Source organism: Panthera onca, chromosome A1, assembly GCF_046562875.1.
Source record: "Panthera onca isolate mPanOnc1 chromosome A1, mPanOnc1 haplotype 2, whole genome shotgun sequence".
NCBI classification, from domain to species: domain Eukaryota; kingdom Metazoa; phylum Chordata; class Mammalia; order Carnivora; family Felidae; genus Panthera; species Panthera onca.
In genome coordinates, this window is record NC_138339.1 from 199,416,420 (window position 1) to 199,439,555 (window position 23,136).

Sequence of the window (23,136 nt, forward strand, 5' to 3'; positions counted from 1 at the left end):
AAAACTGCCTAGTGTTTTGTTTGTTTGTTTGTTTGTTTTTCTGATTGTTACCCAGAGCAAAAATGGCAGAATTCAGAAGGAATTTGTGGAAGTGGAGCTTCTGTTACTCGTAATTGAAGAAAGAGTAATTCTCCCCATGTAATTGAGAAAGAGTAAGTAAAGTAAAAAAAAAAAAAAAAAAAAAAAAAAAAAAGTAACTCAACTGGACAAAGACAGACAACCTAATTCAATTTTTTTTTCATCTTTAGTACAGTCTTTTCTACAATTGAGTAGCTATTGCATCTCCTTTATGTCTAAGGGGACATTCGATGTTTTAATTCTAAGCTACCCAGTTTAGATTTAAACTTCAGAATATTCTTTTTCAAGTCATTTTCAGAGAATTATGACTAAAGATTCTTGTAAATTTTCATCCTTCAAAATGTATCTAAGTATTTCTGGTGTTTATACTTGAATAGTAATCATTTCAGTCAAGCATTTATGAGGCACCATGATTGAGAGAAGCACAGAAGATATTAGAGAAGCAAAATGAATTACTTGTCAATTGCAAGGGACAGATAGGACAAGGGTAATGTCTAATAAGAGGCATCTTACACAATTTGCAAATATGACCAGTTTATTTAGAAACCAGAGCCCTTCTTTATCGTTAGTTGTTTTTGTTGGGTTGTTTATGTCGTGAGGTGAGTTGGAGGGTACGTCAGGTGGCAAGAAGGAGCTCCATGAATTCTCCTAATTAAGGGTGAGTGGAATTGACTATTCTTAGTACTTCTTTTTTCATTGTGAAGTAGAAGGTGAAAATCTTAAGTCAGAGTAGAGCAATGGGTTTGGAGATTTGATGAGAGCAGAGAGGTTTTGAAAAGGGTTTTGGATATAATGGCAAAGAAACTATGGAAGAGCTCCTGGGCCACACTGAGGGGCTAGTTTTTGAGTTGGGAGATCTCCCCCCACAGCTCTCAACTTACCCACTGTATAAAACAAAAGACTGATTGAAGATTAAAAAACTTCCAGGTTTATCCAGTAGAAGGAAAAGTTACCTGGGAGTTGATTAAATTAGAAATGGATCAGTTTAAGAAAATACTAGGAACAAACTCATTTTCCTATAATAAAGGCAACATCAAAAATTGTATTTTAATAGATAACCTACTTTTGATATTTGAGTAGTATATGGAGCATGATGTGTCCTCATCACAGGACAGGCATGTCTTTCTGCTGCTTTCTACCCTTTTTCCTTGGTCTCGAATTAGGGTTGACCTCAGAGAACCTTACAAATAATTCTTTGAAGTTACTAGTATATGGATTTCTCATATGTTTGTTTTGTTTTTAATTCCCACTGCAGAAAAAAAAAATGGTATAAGTCACCTACCAACAACAGTTATTCTAAAAGTTATTATGTGGATTTAGAATCACTATATGTGTGATTTCTGAAATTATTTTACAACCTCTAGGGCCACACATCTTTGAAGAATATACAATATAAGTTCTAACACATGGAAGCATTTTCCCTGGGCCAAAAAAGAAAATAAAATGCTATAGAGGACAAAGTTATTTGTTTTACACTCTAACTCCCTTATGCAACATGTTAAGCCACTTACAATGGGAACAATGGGCCAGATTAATCCTACAGATTTCATTTGTTTGGTCAAAGTAGCATTTAAAACTTTTTCAATTGGAAAAGATTCTCAATGGGCATACACTTTCCAGTTTACACATTCTTCATCTCTGTTTATATCATTTTGCACTTCAGATTCACCCGATTTATATTGCTTGCCTCTGTAGGTATTTGAAATCAGAAATACTGCATTCTTTCTCATTATGTCATAAGAGAATAATAGAATTACATTGGTGCTCTTAGCAATAGTAAGGATAGAAGAAAGCTGTTTTGTTTTAATTGAATAATAATACTGGTCATGGTTTAATAAGTACAGATGATTTACACACATTAAAAAAAAAAAAGCCCAAAACATTCCTCACAATAACCATATAAGAAAGATGCTTTTATCTCTATTTCACAGGTGAAGAAATTGAAGTTCATTGGGGTTAGAACAACTTTCCACTGACATAGAGTTTATAAGGGACAGACCCGGATTTAAACACTTTGGAGTCTGTGTGCTTTTAGTGCTTATGACATTAATCTCATCTCTGTCACAAAACTTGGGTTTTTCAAAAGAAAATTTCTGCAATCTAATGAAAAGCACAGGCCCCAAGATTATTTTTTTTAACTTCTCATATAAGAGAAAATCAAGTCTTATGACATTCTAATAGACCTGAAAATGTTATCTTACTCAAATTTTCAGAAATCCATGGAACTTGAAGAGATTAAATAACTGGCTAAAATATATAGTACCTCAGGGTAGGAGAATTTGAACCTCAATGTAGCCAAGTTGCAAAATACACACCCCAATAAGTCCAGTAAGAAAGCTTACTTAGGCCTATCGTCATTAAAATAAGATGTTCCATTGGCAGGCCGTCCATCAATCCACAAAGTTCCACTCTGGCCTTGTGGCATCTGTGGTACATGTATTAAGACTACAGATCAAGTGTTAATTACAGTTGGCTGAAAGAAGAGGTATTAGCTAAATGTCAAATCCAACTAAAACTAACCTGTTAGAAGAAAACTGCTAATCTCATACTCATTGTGTATCTAGATAGTTTTAAGCTATCATTTTAGTTATTCTGTTAGTTTAAAAAGGCTTACCGAATCAGCAGCCTATAAGCTGACTAAGCTTAGTCTCGATGCTAGCTCAGGAAGGTCAGACATTTTGGAAGATCACATTATACGGAGACTCTACAATTTTGTTTCAGAAATTTATTTCCCAGGTGCCATTGAAAATAATTCTGTTCAATTGTTTATGAAGATGTCACTGACGAAAAAATGCAATCAGCTTCTTTTTCAAGTTTCAGTTTTTTCTTCTTCACTTGTTCACAACAATTGCATTAGGCAAAACGTACTTTGTTCAAATTTTTTCTTGAGTTTGCATTTGCCTGTTATCTGGGCTCAGAAAATACAATTCTCTGTCTTCATGTTTCAGGCAGGTCTGGCTTTCTTTGTCCATTTCCTGAAAATGGACATCATTAACATATGAAAGATTTATTTTATGAAATTTTAGATTGTTTATGAAACCATAATTATTGTTTTCTGATAGAACTTGATTGCAGTTCTGGTTTAGCCACTTTTTAGATTATGTGATCATGGACAAACAGTTAACATTTCTTGGTCTTTGGACCCAAAACTGCAAAAAATAAACATGGAATATTGTGAGAGTAAATAAGATAATGAATATTAAGTCAGTAGCATAGTTGCCAGACTATATTAATAACTCAAAATAGTATCATTTCCCTATTGGCAAACTTTGCCTTCTTCACAAGGGCAAATTAAAGGTCAAGTTAGACGGTAAGAACTCATGTCCCTTCAGAAAGATGTGAAATAGGATGGAAAGGGTAGCCAACTGAATTAAAAAAAAAAAAAAAAAAAGAAGAGAAACTAATTATTGAGTACCAACTACGTGTACCGATTCTGGAGCTATACGCCCATTTCGTAATCTAATCACAAGAAGGCTGTGGGGTACAACTATCATCCACAGTATACAGAGGATAAAGCTGAAACCTTCATCTCACACATGAAATTGGGAAATTTAAGCTGCAGAATTCTTAAGTCTGTGCACTTTCAGCAAAAATAGAGTTCTTTTCCTTGTCCTTCCAGATTCATAAAGATCTTCTCAGGGGCGCCTGGGTGGCTCAGTCGGTTAAGCGTCCGACTTCAGCTCAGGTCACGATCTCACGGTCCGTGAGTTCGAGCCCCGCGTCGGGCTCTGGGCTGATGTCTCAGAGCCTGGAGCCTGCTTCTGATTCTGTGTCTCTCTCTCTCTCTCTGCCCCTCCCTTGTTCACGCTCTGTCTCTCTCTGTCTCAAAAATAAGTAAACGTTAAAAAAAAATTTTTTTAAATAAAAAAAATAAAAAAAAGATCTTCTCAATGAAAGAATGGTTGTAAAAAGAGAAAAAAGCATTTCTGTACCCCATTCCCCCCCATACAGGAATAACATCCTCTTTGCTTATTCTTTTCAAAAAACTAGAGCATTCTTCTGCTTATTTATACATATATCATCAATCTAGATATGACTTTTCATTAATAGCTACTAATAGAATGACTCTCCTTAGCAGAAGTCTTTTAAGAAACTAATGCTACTTTAAACAGTGGAAAAGAAGTAAATGTTCCTACAAGAAGGAAGCTAAAGTTTAAGTGTTTCTTACAACCGTCACCTCTAGGATGTATCTTTAAGAACTGTAAAAGTCAGCGAAACATATTCAGCCTTGACACTGCATAAAATCAAAGACATGATATCAGCTACATCATGTAAACAGTTGGGATGTTGTCACTCCCACTCTTAACAAATTGAAAAACGAACACTTTCTCCTTGACCCATATGAAAATTGAGGTTGCAGAGCAAACTGACACCCTGAAATTTGGAGAGACAGGCAAATCTTTGAAGTCACTGTCAAGATCTGCCTACCAGGAGTAGAAGCTGCTGAAGTCATGAACTGGTAAGAATGCTCAATGTTGATTTTCCATAAATGCACGAGGCTGAGTGCTTGACATTAGTTGAAGAGTGAGAAAATCCTGGGACTGCTTTGTGGGAGGTAACACACTCAAGAAACCAACCCGGTTCTCATGTACATGTTTTCCAACAGGAGGGTAAGAGTAATCATTGTGAAATATACCCTGAGCCCTCTCTCTAACAAAGGAGTCCTCTGCAAAGGAAAGAAGATTGCCTGAATAGGCATGAAAATTAAATGTAGTGTTGTGTCCTTCATCCTAGAAAAAAAAAAGGAGGTTAGAGCAAAACTAAAAATATCTGAATTAAGTAGTGACTTTAGTTAATGTGTAGTATCAATATTGGTTCATTAATTATGAGAAATGTACCATCTATATGATACTAATATAAATGTTAGTAATGGGGAAACTGAGTGTGGAGTACATGACATTTCTTTGTACCATCTTTGCAATTTTTCCATAAGTCCACAGCTATTCTAAAATAAAACATTTATGTAAAAAATCATTAAAGAAACATCAGGAACAGAAGTCAGATCTAGGTGGCTCAGAGGCCATGATAGTATTGTTTTCCTGAAGGAACTGCTTAATTTCTATATAGATCCAAGCCCTTAACTCTTTAATAGTGGATGGTTTATTTTCTCCTTAATCTAAGAAAACTCCAGTAGTAAGAGAGAGAGAATGAAGAATATTTTCTCTTTCTCTCTTTCTTTCTCTCTCCCTTTTTTTAATTTTTTTTAAATTAATTTCATGTTGTAAAGACACTGGAATATTCGAAGCACTGACCATGTCTATCCATTCCATTGTTGCACCTTTGAGGTCAAGCAGAATGCTTCCTGCATGACAAGTATCCAAGCTTTCCTCAAATATTTGTTCCATGAAAAACTAAGTAATTATTGTTATTATTTTATTTTTTAACGTTTATTCATTTTTTGAGAGACAGAGAGATGAAGAGAGAGGCGGGGGAGGGGCAGACAGAGAGAGGGATACACAGAATTAGAAGCGGGCTCCAGGGTCTGGGCTTTCGGCACAGAGCCTGACGCAGCCTCGAACCCAGGAACTGAGAGATCATGACCTGAGCAAAGTTGGATGCTTAACCAACTAAGCTACCCAGGTACCCCAAAAACTAAGTACGTATTAACAAAATTAACAAAAACTAAAAAACTGAGGGTGACTATCTCTACAATAAGTGCATTGAATCTATAAAACGCATACTTTCTCCAGATAATTGTATTTGTCTTTAGGTACTTCCTTTTTCCCCCTGTTCTTTCTTTTCTTTCTTTCTTTCTTTCTTTCTTTCTTTCTTTCTTTCTTTCCTTTTTTTTATGTTCACTTATTTTTGAGAGAGAGAGAGAGAGAGAGTAGGGGAAGGGGCAGAGAGAGGGAGACACAGAATCCGAAGCAGGCTCCATGCTCTGAGCTGTCAGCACAGAGCCCAACGTGGAGCTCTAACCCAAACTGTGAGATCATGACTAGTTTCATAACTAGTTACTGAAAGAATCTAAACTAGAATCGAGATATATTGACATTCAGAGATTTCCCCAGTTCTTTAACAGTATTTCTTCTTTAGAATTAGTTATATTGTATAATAAGAAAGTGGTGGTATCTAATGAAATATTTTGATATAAATTATTACGTGATAAAATAATTCAGGTATAGCTCTTGGAAAGAGACCTCAACTGAACCCAGAGGCAGTTGTTAATGATATAGGACACTGATGCTAATATTGAAACATAATTATCATCAGGAGGGCTATAGAAATATTTTTCTCCTAAAATCTTTAAAAGAAAGATATCTTTTGCTTATAGCATGATTTAGGTAAAATCATTAATATGAGTATATTGTTTGTACTTTTGTTAAAGAGAAATAAATATTATATATTTTCTGATAGAAAGTAATAAGCATTAATCATAATAATTTTAGCAGTTCAAAAAAGTGACAAACATTGAAAAATGTTTTATTAGAAATGTTTCAATTGTCTACTATACAGTATGGTATGTTCTGGCATGGAGTTAATACTAATTATTTTAGAAAAATATAAAATCCTGAGTCAAAATGAAGTAGATTGTTATAAATGAATACTGGGGATCTAAATACTTTATGGCATTAAATGCTTAATCTAAAATATCAGTTGAATTTACCTAAATGTTATCTGTAATATTTGTGTCTCCTGAGAATCTCCTATTATTGCCAGAAATTACAAAAGGGTGTAAATAAGGTGACTTTGTTTTGATGTTTTAGTCTGTGATATTTCACCTCTCAAGGCTAATGTTTTCTATCACTGTATTTAGTCATTCAGTAGCTATTAATTATGTCCCTACAACATACCACGTAATGGGGATACAAAAGTAAAAATAACTGGAAGATATCACTGACCTCATGAATTTTAAAAGCTATGATAAGGACAAACAACAAACAATATAAAAAATTTAAATATATAGAATGTTAGATGCTGATATGTGCTAAGAAGGAAAAATAATGCAGGAAGGAGAACTGAAATTTTAGATAAGGACCCCACAGTAGCTCTGTATGAGAAAGTGCCTTTTATAAAGAACTAATATGGAGATGAACAACTGAGGAGAAGAGAAGAGAAGAGAGAAGAAGAAAGAGAAGAAGGGAGAGGAGGAAGGAAAAGAGAGGAGAGGAGAGGGGAGGGGAGGGGAGGGGAGGGAAGGGAAGGGAAGGGAAGGGAAGGGAAGGGAAGGGGTATGAAAGAAACTCTCAGTGGTTGGAGTGTGCATGGCTTGTTTGATATACTATGAAATAATCACAGTTTAGGGGAGTAAGCAAGAGAGATAGTAGTAGGAGATGGGATCCCAGAAGTAAGAGGCAGCAGGAAAATCATGTAGGTACTCCAAAGTCATTGAAGAAATCTGTTCCTTCCTTTGAGTGATGTGGGAAGATGTGGGATGGTTTTGAGCAGAGACATAACATTAGCTATCTTATATTTAAATAGTATCACAGTGTCTGCCATTTTTAGAGGACACTGAAAAAGGCAGAAGATGAAAGACAATTTAGAAGGCTATTTCAGTAATCCACATAAGAGAAGTTGTTAGCTTGGATCAGAATATTGGCAGTTGTAATGTGAAAAGTGAGCTTATTCATTTGAAGTTCATTTGAAGAACTGTTAAGTGCTATCAGTTCCTGGGTTTGAGGAGCAAGTAAAAGGTGAGTCAAAAATGACTTAAATAGGGGCACCTGCATAGCTCAGTCAGCTGGGCTCAGGTCATGGTCTCACAGTTTGTGGGTTCAAGCCCCGCGTTGGGCTCTGTGTGTGCTGACAGCTCAGAGCCTGGAGCCTGCTTCAGATTCTGTGTCTCCTCCTCTCTCTGCCCCTCCCATGCTCATGCTTTATCTTTCACTGTCTCTCAATAATAATAAACGTTTAAAAACATTCAAAAATGACTTAAATATTTTGGCCTACATAACTGGAAAAATAAAGTTGCCATTAGCTAAGATGTAGACTATTAGGAGGTAAGAAGAAATTAAGAATGAATATTAGAACTCAGCTTTGGACATGTTACAGTTAGCATAATTATTACACTTCTGAGTACAGGTATTAAGTAAAAAGTTTAATATATGGATTTGAAGTACAGAGTAGAGGACTGGAATAGAAATATAAATTAGAAATCAGCATATAGGTATTTTTTAAAACTGCAAAATTGGGTGAAATTACCCAAAGAGTTATATTAATATTTAAGATGAAATTCAAAGAGTAAGTCTTAGAGAAATTTAAATTGTAGATGTTGCGGTGACAGGAAGTAAGCAGCAAGAGTAAGGTTGATGGAAAACAGGTGAGTGAGATCCCCTGGAAGTAAGTGGAAAAATTATTTAAGGGAAGAGAGAGTGATCCTCTTTGTCAAAGGCTACTACTCATAGGTCAAGAAAGATAAGGGCTGAGAAATGAAAATTGGATTTAGAATCTATTAGTGAGGTCTTTGGTAACTTCAATAAGAACAGTTTCTTTGTAGTGATAAGGAGGTGGGGGTGGGAACCTTATTGGAATGGGTTCATTAGAAAAAAAGAGAAGAAAGAAATTAAAAGTACCAAGTAGAGACAATTCTTTCAAGGGTGTTCATAGTAAAAGGAAAGAAAATGGCATAGTAACTATAACAGAAAATGGGCTAAGATAAAGTTTGTCATTTTTGTATTTTTTTCATGGGAGAAATAAATAACATATATGGATACTATATTCATTTCCTCTAGCTTCTGAGACAAATAGTCACAAACAGGGTGGTCTAAAACATACAGAAATTTGTCCTCTCATGGTTCTGGAGGCCAGAAGTCTGAAGTCAAGGTGTTAACAGAACTGTACTACCTTGGGAGGTTCTGGGGAAAATCCTTCCCCCACTTCTTCCAGCTTTTGGTGGCTCTAGGTGTTCCTTGGCCTCCTTGGCTCTGTTACTCCAATCTCTGCCTCCCTGGTCATATTGCCTGTTCCCATTCCTGTATCTACATCCTGCCTTCAGAAAACTTGCCATTGGATTTAGGGCATATCTGGTGAACCCATGATGCTTTCAGGTGAAGATCCCCAACTTAATTACATCAGCTTAGATTCTTTTTCCAAATAAAGTAACATTCTCAGTGTCTGGGTATTAGGATATGGACATATCTGTCTGGAGGGCATCATTCAACCCACAACAGATACTGATGGAAATGGTGCATCAGGGAGGGAAAAACTGCTGATGCAGGAGATATCTGCTAAAAATTGATATTCTTGAGGAAGTAAGAGGAGATGAGAATTAGTGCATGAGTTGAGTACATGATAGTCCTCCCATTTTAATGGGAAAAATCCTAAGATATACTGGTGGGTAGATAAGTAGATGGGGTGATAGCTTGTAGAACTCCTCTGAGTTCTTCAAAGCCATTGTCTTAGGTTTGTTTGTTTGTTTGTTGTTTTCCAGAAGAAGACTTGAGCTGAAGATTTTTGTGAAAGCAACTTATTAAGGAAGTATTCTCAGGAGAGACCATTAAGAGATAGCTGGGAGGAGGCCAGGGAAAGAGCGAAAGTAAAAAAAAAAAAAAAAAAAAAAAAAAGAATCAATCAGGTATAGTCCCATAAATATTCAGCCCGATCTTGTAGGGGAATTCTGGAGTGTAAATTAGGCCTAAGACTTGTCCTGATCAAAGGCAAGTGAGCTGGACTTTCATACAACAGTATTCATCAGTCATTGTTTAAAAGATTTCCAAAGGTGGCAAATTCCCAGTACTTTTGTTACAAAACAGGCTCCATTATTCTCAGGTAGTCCTCTGGAAAAAAAAAAAAAAAAAAAAAACAACAACAAAAAAAAACCCCCAGGTGCTTGTTGTGTGACATGAAAGCATTCTGCAGTTAAGGGCCTACAAACAAACAAAATGGATCAGAATGTTTCTCAGAGAAGCATGACATTGTTCAATATAATCATTGATTGAGAATGAAAATGAGAAAGAAGATATTGGAAATTGAGAAAAGAGAAGAAAGAATGAAAGAGTCGTCTCAGTGGGTAGGTGTGAAACTGGACTAGGACTAGAGACCCTTGGAGAGACCTAAAGACATGCTACATTCAAAGTGAGACCACTCATCACAGTGTGAATTTCCTCAACCACATTCAGCATGGAGTACGGAGAAAGATGGATTTAGCTAGGGTTGTGGTTTCACCAAAAGAGGATGACAAAGACAGAGAGGAGTGATGAAGTGGGTAGTATATGCGAAAGAGATTTACTGTGGAATTTAAGTTGGGTAAAGTGAGAAGACAGGCCATGTGGAGAATGAGGCATCATGATTAAGTTAGATAAGTTGACTGAAAGTGGGTTCAAAGTTGTTGGTGTTGGAGTGTTAGTGGAAATAATCTAGAAAGACATGAAATGGCAACAGAAGAGCTGAATATTTTAAACTGTGCTTAGAAAGGTATTGAGGGGCGCCAGGGTGGCTCGGTCAGTTAAGTGTCTGACTCTTGATTTTGGCTCAGGTCATGATCTCACAGTTTGTAAGACTGAGCCCCATGTGGGGCTCACACACACAACCATCAGGTTGTGAAGACATCAACAGGAAGATGTATGTGGATTGAAATCACCATATATTATATAATAAGAGTAGTATTGGAGAATATGACGTTAAGCCTGGAGCTAAAATCTAGGAACGTGAGGCGGTAACTCAGTTAGCTATTCAAGAAGCTGTAATGGGAGGTGTAGTTTGATTATTTGAGGTTTAGGCTGGATATTCTGAGGAAGCAAAAGCCAAAATATTCTAGATGCTATAATGGAGAATAAGAACCGTAATTACTTGACCTGCAACCTAGCCGTGTGAGAGCTTTGGGAGAGTAATAAATTCTATCTTGGATAGGCTTGAGGACAAACAGCAGCATCAGAGGGAGCCAAACTTCAGTTACTCCAAGAAGAAAAAGAGAAGGAAGAGAAGAAAAGAGGCGTTTGGTGACGATTTGCTTCGAGTTTCAGAGAATATAGTGAGCGTTTTAGGAGATCAGAGGAGCAGTTGTATAGAAATAGTAGAATTAAGGTCTGGGAGATGAAGGGAAATCTGAGGGTCTTGAGCTACTTGTGTGATGGTCATAAACAAGGAGGAGCGGCATGATTAGACAAAAGGGACACAGACAGTGATGAAGGGAGTATGAATGCTGAGTTGGGGAAGGCTCTTAGAATAAGCAAGAGATACAGGCTTCCACTTGGCTTCTGCTAATGTTGATGTAGACAGATGTGCAAAGGAAGTATTGATTTTGCAGAGAGGTGACCCCATCTAGCATGAGGGGTCCTTTTTGATGCCTGGTGATCATGGCCTGCAGAGAGGGCTCTTACTCTGAACACTAACTCTCTCTTGGACTTGGCCATCATCTATAATTTGGAAAAATTGGATCAGATTCAACCACAGAAACTTTTTTTCCTGATAAAATGGCACATTCTTTAATATGTCATTACAAGAGGCTACTTAAATTTTATTCTTGCTAATCAATTTCATATATATATGTATATGCATATATATATACATATATTTATACTTAAAATATATATATATTACCATGAAATTGATTGATTGTATATACTGACATTTCCAAATCCTGATTCTGAGTGTTTCTTCTATAACTAGAACATTACCCAACGTCATTAATTCCTGCAAGTATTGTAATTTGAGGAAATCATCATCTTTTCTGCTTGCTCTATTAATTTTGATTCCTCAAGTGTTAGTTCTTGTGTTGGTTGAGTTGTTTCTCAGTGCTGGCTATCGGGTATTCTCATTTTCCTAGGTGAGATTTCCATTTATTAGACTGCCTTGCCTGTAGTATCCTTTACACAGCTTGCTTGCAGGTAAAGACCTGGCAGCAGGAACTATAGCTTTTGCTTGATCTGTTTTCCAGGAAAGTGACAGAGGGGTGGGAGAGGCAGTGGGCACCGCAGGTCAGGACCAAATCTTCTGGGAGTGAGTACCCCATTTCTGCTCAAATTCCTTAACCCTGTTCTTTTGCCTGTAGGTGTCTGCCTCCATGGCTATTGCCTGACACAAGTCAGCAATGGACAGGGGAGATTTTTCCTGGCCACCTCTGTGGGCGTAATCAAACTAATGACAGCTTTGGCTGCCACTGCATCACCTCCTGTCTTCTCTGCAGTTTCTCTCCACTAGCCTTTACTTACAGAAGTAATACATTGGCACACATTTTAAGCTTTGGATTTCTTCTTCATATTAATTTTGCCTATTTTCTCTGTATGAATGATCATGCATAGTTTATGAGACACTAACTTCTCTTCTTGTTTCCCAACACACGTCGGTGTTTTTGAATTTTTTTAAATTATTTTTAGAAATTTGGTGTTGGGTAGGCAGGCTTAACAAGTGCTTGCTTAATCTTTGCATACAGCTGGAGATTGTCTTTCAAGAAAAAGGGTGAGCACTTTTGTGAAGCTAGAAAGGGGAAAGGTTTTCTATACAGGGAAAAATTCTGTAAGTGATGTGCACAATTTGAGCTGTTCATACAGATTTGGAGGGATCGCTATCATAACTAATTATAAACAGAGCTTTGTAGACATCACTGTCTAACAACCTCTACCAATATTCTTTGTAGTATAATTTAGCAGAATTTCCCTTTTCTGTAAATATTTATTAAACAAATGCAGGATAGATAAGAAAGAAGGCATTTGTGATCATTGCCAGCCACTATGTAAGTTGCTGAGGCCATACTGAATAAAAGAAAATTGTGGTCTTTATTTTAAGTAGTTATTTTATTTTAGAAAATTTGTTTTTATTATTTTTAGAGAGATAGAGAGAAAGCAGGGGAGGGACAGAGAGGTGGACAGAATTTTAAGCAGGCTATGCACCATCAGCACAGAGCAGGGCTCCAACTCATGAACCATGAGATCATGACCTGAGCCAAAATCAAGAGTTGAATGCTTTAACCAACTGAGCCACCCAGGTGCCCTTTAAGTAGTTGTTTTAAAAATATAAGTAATAGTAGTAAAATGTAAAATTATAGATTCAACTCTTTGTTTCTTAACCAGTATGGAGATGTGATGAAAAGCAGACTGTTCAACATTGTATGCCGTATTAATCTTAGGAAATGATTTTATTGCACAAAAGTCACACTGGGGTATGTTTCTGGTGTCTGTTACCCATCAAGGAACAGCAACAACAACAACAAAATAAGTCAGAGAAGCAAGTATATTTAAGGAGCTGTCATATGGAATAGAATTTTTAAAAAGTGGTCACCTTTCTCTAAAATAGAAGCAGACTTGAGAAAAGGATATCTCTAAGGTTTATCTGTTTATTTGCAGTGTTCTTAGAAGTCCAGACCACTTACATTCCAGAGAAGGTAATAAATATTAGATTGAAGAAGTCAACCATAGAAGTGAATGTTGTGGAGGTCAGAGCCAAGCGGAAAGGGTCTAAGTGGGAAGAACAGGATGAGAAGAAAGAAGAGAAAAAAAAAATTGACTGAGCACATAGTTTGTGACATGGCACTTACATATATTTTCTCATATAATTTGCACAGCATCCCTGAGTAGCAGATACAACTGTTATGAGTTTGTCTTTCTAGCAATATCTCTCATTTGGCAGGCCACTTTTTAATGTTGATGACAGCTTTTCCTATATGAAGAGAAGGTATAGGGATTTTGAAAAATTCTATGACAGCAAGAAAAATTGCTTCTTTTAAAAGCTATCTACATTTTGAGCTGGTTGGCTTAGGGAAAAAATACTTCTGTGGGAGAATGTCTCTTTTTGCCTCAGAAAAATATTAATGGTTCTATTTATTTAACAAAGGCATGGTTGTGAGAACAAAGGGTAGATGGGAAATGTGTAAGCAAAAATAAGAGTTAAAATAATTTGCAAAATATGGTTACATGAGTTTTGGAAGTAGCTGGTGGTGTTGTAAGGAGGTGTAAGAAGGTAAAAAAGAGAAAGGTCCTAAAAATATGAGGGGGAACCAGGGTTCAAGAAATTCTATATTGAATTGAGAGCCTTATTTTATGGAATAATGTTATCTAATATTAAATTCTCCCATTTCATGTATTTACTATAGTTACTTTCCAGGGCATATTCTAGTTGGATGCTTATCAATCTTGGTTTTCTTCCTGGGAACACATGGTAACTACATTTTCCAGCCTTCTTTGGATGGAAGATGAGGATGTCACTGGTTGTATAATGTAGTTGCAAGTCAAATACACCCCTTCTTGTCCTGGCTATAAAGTGCCTTATGGCATCCTCCATACTTAATTTGCTTTCTTGGACAGTTGAATGCAAAGGTTCCCTGAATTGTGGATGGTGCTCCAGGGGGCAATAGAACAATGATGTAAACAGAACTTGACTTTCAGAGTTACTTCTTGGAGAGCCACTCAGAAGAGTCACCCAACTCATACAATTGTGAAGAGAACTGAGGCTTATTGTGTAAAATCACTGAGATTTGGAAGCTGTCACAACAATGAGACTTAACATCATAACTTACAGTTTTAATACATTTGCCATTATCCCAAGTCTTCAGTCAAATATGTTTTTCCCCAAATTCTTATTTTTGTGGTACTTCGGGGAATAGCAAAAGAAGTTGGTAGCCTGGGAATTCTATGCCATTATCATCAGGAAAGAAAGCGGAAGTCTAAGCTGGTATACAGAGTAGTAACAAGGGACAAGTTAGCAGGAAAACAAACAAACAAAAGACAACTAAAATTTGGGACCTGTAAAGAGCCAGAAAAGAAAACAATCCTTTTTTTGCCAAACTGTATTGACAGAAGATAATCCTTAAAAGATGATAGTGAGTGGAGGTAGGGAAGGATATTTACTCCTGCTTTTAGATGAGATGAGGACTCCATCCATTTTACGTCTGAGTTTTAAATCAAACTGTGACCCATGAATTCCAAAGGCATTCTGACTTTTAGATAGGCAGAAGTTTTACAGTAGCTTTTCTACCTACACTTCTGGGATCTTCATAGAAAGTGGGTTACATGATGCAATGACTTGTCTCATTTCGATCTTTATAAAGTATTCATTCCAACATGCCACACTCCATGTGACTCAGAACTTTTACTAAGATGTCAGACTCCTAAGGTTTCAAGGTTTATCTTTTGTGCGAGGCATGAGAGCTACCACCAGCTTCATGCTTATGTGATCTTATACTCAGGATACCAGCTATATTGGACTGTAGTGATGTACCAAGAAATGGTAGATGGTCAGTGTCTTGGCAGAAGGAATTATATCACAGCATCAGAGATGCCACATGGCCCAGAATATATGATACAGATATATTGCTGATTCCTCCAGGTGGAAGAACACTCCATTTGATGTTTCTTCTTTTGTAATAAGGTAAACATAATCTGTTAGATGAAGAAAATTTTTGGTTCTAGACACTCTGCGCTTTTACTCCAGAAAAGAAAAAAATAAATCACATCTCTAATGGTAGCTTCAGCAGAAATCACCACCTGATTAAGCTTACAATAATTTGCTGTCATTTTCTAAATTCATTTGTCTTTGGTATAAGTCAAGCCAAAGTTTTATATAAAATGTGATACGTATCAGCACTACTATTTATTTCAAATCTTCAAGGGCGACATGAACTTTAATTGTCTTACCAAGGTTACTACATTGCTTTTAGTTTACTGTTCAGTGTGAAAAGTCAAATCTACTCTTTTCACCATGCTAATGTTCACTCACAGATCAGGAAGGTAAAAGTGAGGGCTCTTTCAGTGTTTGTGTGTGTGTGTGTGTGTGTGTGTGTGTGTGTGTGTGTATAATTTACTATTCACTTGGAATTTGGGGAGAACAAAACCACAAGATTGTTTTATAGACCCCGTGAGACTGAGTTAATAACCTGACATCCAGAAGTCCCCACTTTGACCAAAAGATCAACATAGGCATTTGTGATCCTGATTGATTAGGATAAACTCAGAGCAAGTATCCAATAATCTTGCAGAGTTCTGGATATTTTCTTTTCCCAATGCACAGTTACTCTTAACATATAGCTAAAGATTCTTTTGGAGACTACTAGAAGTGAGATTTTTAAGATATTCTTGAGAGGTTATTACTGAGACCTACCTCAAGACACCTTAACATTCATTTCATTTAATATACTCTGTGTATTTGAACTCAAATATTGTAATTGCATGGAGGTCCTTGTCTTTGTATTTTGGGGGTCAAGTAAGGCTGTCATTCTTTCTAGTCTTAACAGTTTTTTCCCAAGAAAATCAAATCTTAATGAGTTAGCTACCACCGAAGATCTTTACTTAACCAACCATCCCAAATAACACTCCAGTTCTGCCACTAATTTTGCTCTGGTGATTAGGTACTGTTTTTTTGATCATTGTGAATTCATAATACTACCAAAAACATTGAAATTGAGACTATCAATGGCAGCTTTTCTTATTTTCATCCGTGTTTACACAAAATAGCCACTTAATCAAATGGTTAAAACTATTCTTATATAATTTATTTAATATGTGAAATCCAGAACCTCTAAGTGTACTCATATCAAGAAATTCATCCAGGTCTAAATTTATATTCTTTATTTCCTAATTTAACATCGGCATCCTTAGAATATATACCCATGCATTTCTTCATGTTTTTAACAATATTAATAAATAAGAAGAGTGTGTATACATATTATACCCACATATAATATATAGATACATACATATGTATATATTTGTATATAATGTATATGCAGATATATAATATATAAAACATATTTATATATATTCTAAATATAAAATTTGGGGGGAAGGGATAAGTAAGATTCTCCTGGGGAACATTTAAAAGAGACAGATACCTGAGCTTTGCCTCAGAGAATCTGGTTTAACTGGTCAAGACAGCAGGATATTTTAAATTGCTGCAGGTAATTCCGATGTGCAGCCAGGTATGGTTATGAGCTTGGTGACTATGCACAGCAGTATAAGTGGGACATGAGGAAAACTTATTTTCTTTTGTCAAATAACAGGTATGGTCATTACAGACTTTTCAGCTAGAGAATCATCCAATAATTGAAGAAGGACCATTTCTACAGAGAAGGGAAGCTCAGTAAATTTGTTCATTTAGTGTATCCAAAGGCAAATGAATGTCTCCAGTGTATTTCTTAATTTCCCACTCACTCCTAAGCAATGTTTCCATTTTCCTATAAAAACTCTGGAGATGCTGGGGTGCCTGGGTGGCTCAGTCAGTTAAGTGTCCATCTTCAGCTCAGGTCATGACCTCACACTCCATGAGTTCGAGACCCACATCAGGCTCTGTGCTGACAGCTCAGAACTTCGATCCTGCTTTAGATTCTGTCTCCCTCTCTCTCTGCCCCTTCTCTGCTCATGCTCTCTGCCTCAAAAATAAATAAAAACATTTAAAAAATTAAAAAAAAACCCTCTGGAAATGCTGTGAGTATATCTCATAGTATATTTCAGTACCACTGAAGTGCAGATTCAACATCTGATATTCAGCCATTGAGCTCTGCTTCTACAAGAAGAAACCCAGTGGCTCTCTGACCATGATTTTGTTCAACAATTTAATTAAGTGAGTCATTTTCTTTAAGTTCTCCATCAAGCTTAGAAGCAGTCAGCTCACATCACAGTCTTTCAAAAGTGTCTATTGTAACAGTCACTCAAAGTTTTGCTTTCAATTGGCTTTTCATTCCAACTACCCATATTTAATCACTTAAATAATGTTTCATTATTGTGTGCCAGAGATTATCAGTGTTTCTTCAGATTATGTAAACCAGATTTTCATTGCCTTCAAACTTTAGGTCAGAAAAACACTAGAGTCACATGTATTTTAGCTTATTTTTCTTGCAACCATTTCTTTTACCAATTACTTATTGGTCACTGTTAGTTGTAGGCAACAGAATTCAATTTTGATAGATACAATTTTGAAGAAAATAATAGGCAGTACACAGAATTTCTAGGCGTGTCTTAGAACTTGAATGATAACATAAGATAATATACTTAGCACAAATGTCCATCCACAGCCCAGGATTGTTCTTCTTGGGCAAGAAAAGAATTTGGCATCCCTCTGGAAGGTATCTTCCCATCTATACTGACATCTGCCCTCCTCTTTACATCAATGTCCTTAGGAAGTTGACAGTGGATCCTATTTCATTGATGTTTTACAATATCTTGAACTTGAGTGTAAAACTATATATATTCTTTTACGAACATATATACAATGGCTAAATGCCTCTTCCTTTGGCCTTGATTTCCTTAAGGAAGGTTCAAAATTTGCTCATTTTTGTCTCTTACATCTTGTGTGAATGACTGGTGGAGCTTGGATCACATGGGGAAAAAAAAACAACTGTTAGTGTGTGTAGAAAATGTAGAGCATTGTAGCATCCATAATATAAGAGGGATTTACTGAAAAGATGAATAGGAAGTTCACTGAATTGAAGAAAGTGATGAAAACCCCTGAAGAATAGAAAAAATACCCCTATTACACTTGATAGTTCCCTTAGCTAATACTTCAGCACTTTAAAAAATTATTTGCTTTAACAGTATGAAATACCTGAAGTACCCAGGTGCCTCTGAGGCCTCAGGCTCTGAGGGGCTAAGAAGGCCCTCCCTGTTCCTGCTCTCCATGTGACCACCACTGACAACATGGAAGGGACATGGACTGGTTACTGCTAAGATGGTGAGAGTCCTAACTCTCTAGTCGGTCTCCTCTGACACCATACCTGCAGGCAGGAGAAGGGTTGCCTCAACACTAATGGGTGGCATTGGAAGCCCGACCTTCTCGGGTGGTCTCCATTCATACCTTGAATGGTGGGAAGGGGGCTTGTTAGCATTTGGAGGGGAGGAAGTTTTCCCAACTCTCTACTTAGCCTTCTTTGACACCATCATGGCAGATGTATTGGGGTACCTCCCCTATAGCCTCTGCAGGATGGAATTCTAGGCAACCATTCAGAATTTTCTGGTGTGGATGAGGGTGAGGCCACAGTTTTTTTGTTTTGTTTTTTTTGTTGTTTGTTTTGTTTTTGTTTTTGTTTTTTTCCTGTGGCATTGGCTAAAGCAGGGTAGTTGCTGAAAGTTTACTGTCTTCTTTTTTTGTTTTTAACTTTATGTATTTATTTTGAGAGGGGGGAAGGGCAGCAAAAGAAGGAGAGAGAGAGAATCCCAAGCAGGCTCTATGCTGTCAGTGTGGAGCCTGATGTGGAGTTTGAACTTATGAACTGTGAGATCATGACTTGAGGCAAAATCAAGAGCAGATGCGTAACTGGCTGAGCTACCTAGAAGCCCCAGTTTTCTGTCTTTTGAGGCTGCTCCTTTCCTTCCCCTTGGTTACAAAAAATAGTTGTTCTTCTTCCATTGGCATTTCTGGGCTACCAGCTTTTCCAGTTTCCAGTCTAGGGTATATGAGGCAAAAAATAAATAAATAAAACAAAACGAAACAAAAATCCTGGAAACTCACCTTTGTGATGTTTCTTTTTTTTTTATCACTTTTAAAAAATGTTTATTTATTTTTTGGAAAGCACAAGTTGGGGAGGGACAGAGAGAGAGGAGGGCAGAGGACCCAAAGCAGGCTCTGTGTTGACAGCAGAGAACCGAATGTGGGGCTCCAACTCATGAACTGCGAGATTATGACCTGAGCCAAAGTTGGACTCTCAAACAACTGAGCCATTCATGTGCCCTTTCTTCTTTTTTCAAATGTTTATTTATTTTTGAGAGAGAGAGAGAGAGAGAGAAAGAACACAGAGAAGGGCAGAGAGAGAGGGAGAGAGACAGTCCCAAGCAGGCCCTGTGCTGACAGCACTGAGCCTGATGTGGGGCTCCATCTCACAAACCATGAGATCATGACCTGAGCTGAAATTAAGGTTTGGACACTTAACCAACTGAGCCATCCAGGAGCCCCAGGATGTTTCTCATACCAAGATCTCTAACTGGTCTACTTTCTTCTCTCTAGTTTTCAGTCTTCCTTTGTTTTATATATATAATATCTAGGGGATTAGTTGTATTTGGCAGGAAGAATAGGAAAATTATGTTTTCTCATAATAAGTAATTATGTTTTTATCTTTCTATCATTTAAAATAGCAGTCTGGCTTCAAGAGTTTAAGTTGGGAATTTTATTTTATGTATTTTTGTTTATATTTATGGAATCCTTAAGAAAATTTTAATGTGTATTTTTGAGGGGGGAGGGAGGGGCAGAGAGAGAAGGAGAAGAATTTAAGGCAGGCTTCAGGCTCTGAGCTGTCAGCACAGAGCCTGATGGGGGCTGGAATCCATGAACCACGAGATCATTCCCTGAGCCAAAGTTGGTCATTTAATGGACTGAGCCACCTGGGTGCCACTGGAATCCTTTTTTAAAGGGATACTCTTATATACCTATTGTTGACTAGCTCACTTAAACTTTCTAGTTGAAGAAACCAAGCAACAGAGAGTTTAGTTATTTGCCCTAAATCAGACAGCTAGTATGTATCAGGAGCAGATGTGAAATTGGAAAATTTGGCTTCAGAGCCTTTTAAATTATTTCTCTGTACTGTCTCTCCCATCATGAGATGGATTACTTTTGGTCTAGTGAGAGACAGGTGCCCACCTTATACTAGTAAATATTACTTGAAGGGTCACATCTGTTAAATAAAGAAGAGAAAAAGGAGTTCCTAAGAAACCAAAACAAGGCAGGACAACAAGGTTTCATGTGTAATTGGTGCCATGATTGGTTCACAAACTTCTATATTCTTAATCTATTACTCAACTTATAATGTCTTCTACATTCCTTGGTGCACATTTACTCCTATAATTTACTGTCTTTTATTTAATTTACTCTTCAATTTATCAGTGCATTAATCTCTAACACAAAGTTTAAAATCTTTTCCATGTATGTCTAATATCACCATCTGTTTTATATTTTAAAAAGTGGCTGTATCCTACTGTACTATTTTCTTTAAGAATTTTTGGAACAAATTTCAAAAAAAAAAAAAGAGAACATTTGAACATTTGGAAGACCACTATGAGTTTTCAACAGTGATGATATCCTTCTGTTACAGCTACTTATTTGTGGAACCAGCTGTCATTATTCCAATATCATCTTTGGTGTTACACAGTACTGTATGTAACAAAAGCTAAACATTTACTACCTTTTACAGGTAATTGGCATTATTTTCTTCATAGTTTATTTTCTGAATTTTCATATAGGTTTATTTTTTATTCAAATTCGTTGTTACCTTTTCTTAATAATTATACTTAAATTGACCTTAATATTTCCTTAAAGATCCAATGATATCACTCAAATATGCCCTTAATTGAATACCCACTATATCAAGTACTGTGTTGTGTTCTAAGATAAAAGAAAAGAAGGCATATTTTCTTTGTGTGAGCTAATGCTAGTTTGATTATTTATTTTATTAACACAACACACACACATACATGTATGAAATAAATAACCGGTATAGTATTAGCTTGCCATGAAGAGATACACACACAAACACATACCCACAGATGAATGTCTGTGTGTGTGTGTGTGTGTGTGTGTGTGTGTATGTGTTTATCTATATCAGTATCTGTATATCTCCAATGGTAAATGGATAAACACACACATACATGCATATATATGTTTACTGTTCTTTAGATATATATGTACATAATACATGAAATATATATTAATTGAGATAGATATGAATATAGATATAGATATATACGTGAAATAAAATAGTTGAAACAGTGTTAGTGTGTGTATATATATATATATATATAGATTGATATGTAGATCTGTGTATATATATATATATATATATCTCCAAGGAACTGGATACAGAGGTTACATCTTTATTGCAGATTATATAAAAATATTTATATTATTATATATTTATTTTAATATATATATAACTATATATTTATTTTAATATATTATATTTATTTATTTTAATATAAATATATATATATGGAGAGAGAGAGAGAGAGATAGTGTGTGTGTGTGATGGACAAAAAAGTAACAGGAATAGTTTTAACATGCCATGAGGACACACACACACACACACACGCATGCATATAAGTAAAACCAAAGAATAAAATAATTTTTCTTTTCTTCTATATTTGCTTTAGAAAGGATGAACTGGATGCCTCTAAAAACTTTATGTGTGGGGGCGCCTGGGTGGCGCAGTCGGTTAAGCGTCCGACTTCAGCCAGGTCACGATCTCGCGGTCCGTGGGTTCGAGCCCTGCATCGGGCTCTGGGCTGATGGCTCAGAACCTGGAGCCTGCTTCCGATTCTGTGTCTCCCTCTCTCTCTGTCCCTCCCCCGTTCATGCTCTGTCTCTCTCTGTCCCAAAAATAAATAAACGTTGAAAAAAAAAAATTTTTAAAAACTTTATGTGTGGCAATGAATTTATGAGAAATGTCCTGATAAACACCTTTGCATTTTTCCTCACGCCTTGCTTGCTTGCTTTTTTTTTTTTTTTTTTTTTTTTTTTTTAAGCTCAAAACACTGTTACTTATAGCTGTGGTTTCCCTGATGAACTTTGGTGTGAAGGGTGATGATAGGCCTTTGAATCAGTTTGGTGTGTTTGAGTGCAAAGAAAATCTAATGGTGTCTTAGATCCTGAGGGCACATGGTGCTATGCCACAAAAACTCTACAAGAAGCACTCCCAGGTTTCATTCAATGCTCAAACACGTTAAGGACACAGAAACAATTTTTTCCACCCTGTGACAACTTGTTCTCCAGCATGTTGGCTTTCAACAACATAGAAGCAGCCAGGCCCTCACAGTTCCTAGAGTCATGCCTTTATACCAGCATCCCAAGCAGAAAGGAAGTGGGGAGACAGAAAAAGTGAGGTCCGATATTATCCGTTAAAAGAACCGCATTCCCCATATGCCCTTAAGCAATTTTCCCTACATCTGAAATACGCATTTCCTTTGGAAAATATTCAATTCTCTCAGATGAGTAAGTCTGTAGTTTATAAACATAGGTAAAACTCTTTGAGTCATTTTCATTATAGATAAGTAACCAGTAAGCAGAGTTTGTTAGACATAGGCAGAATTCATAAGATATGTTACTTACAAGATAAATAGTTAATAAGTACAGCAGGTGTGTGTTAAACATAGATAGAAAAGGATGGAAGGACCAAGAGATACCTAATCTTCATGAGGCACCTGCATACTAAATATGTATGATATACTAAATATGTATGTGACTCGATATACAAGTGTCTCAAAATATTCAGAC

The 23,136-nt window shown here is 36.4% G+C and overlaps 1 long non-coding RNA gene across 1 annotated transcript in view; it reads left to right on the forward strand.

The window, feature by feature from the left end:
• LOC132681998 (uncharacterized) overlaps positions 1-23,136 on the forward strand; it is a 37,732-nt gene that overhangs the window by 1,659 nt on the left and 12,937 nt on the right. Inside the window, exon 2 of the long non-coding RNA XR_009611382.1 lies at positions 56-152. This is a non-coding gene — a long non-coding RNA (uncharacterized LOC132681998). The remainder of the gene's footprint in view (positions 1-55; positions 153-23,136) is intronic.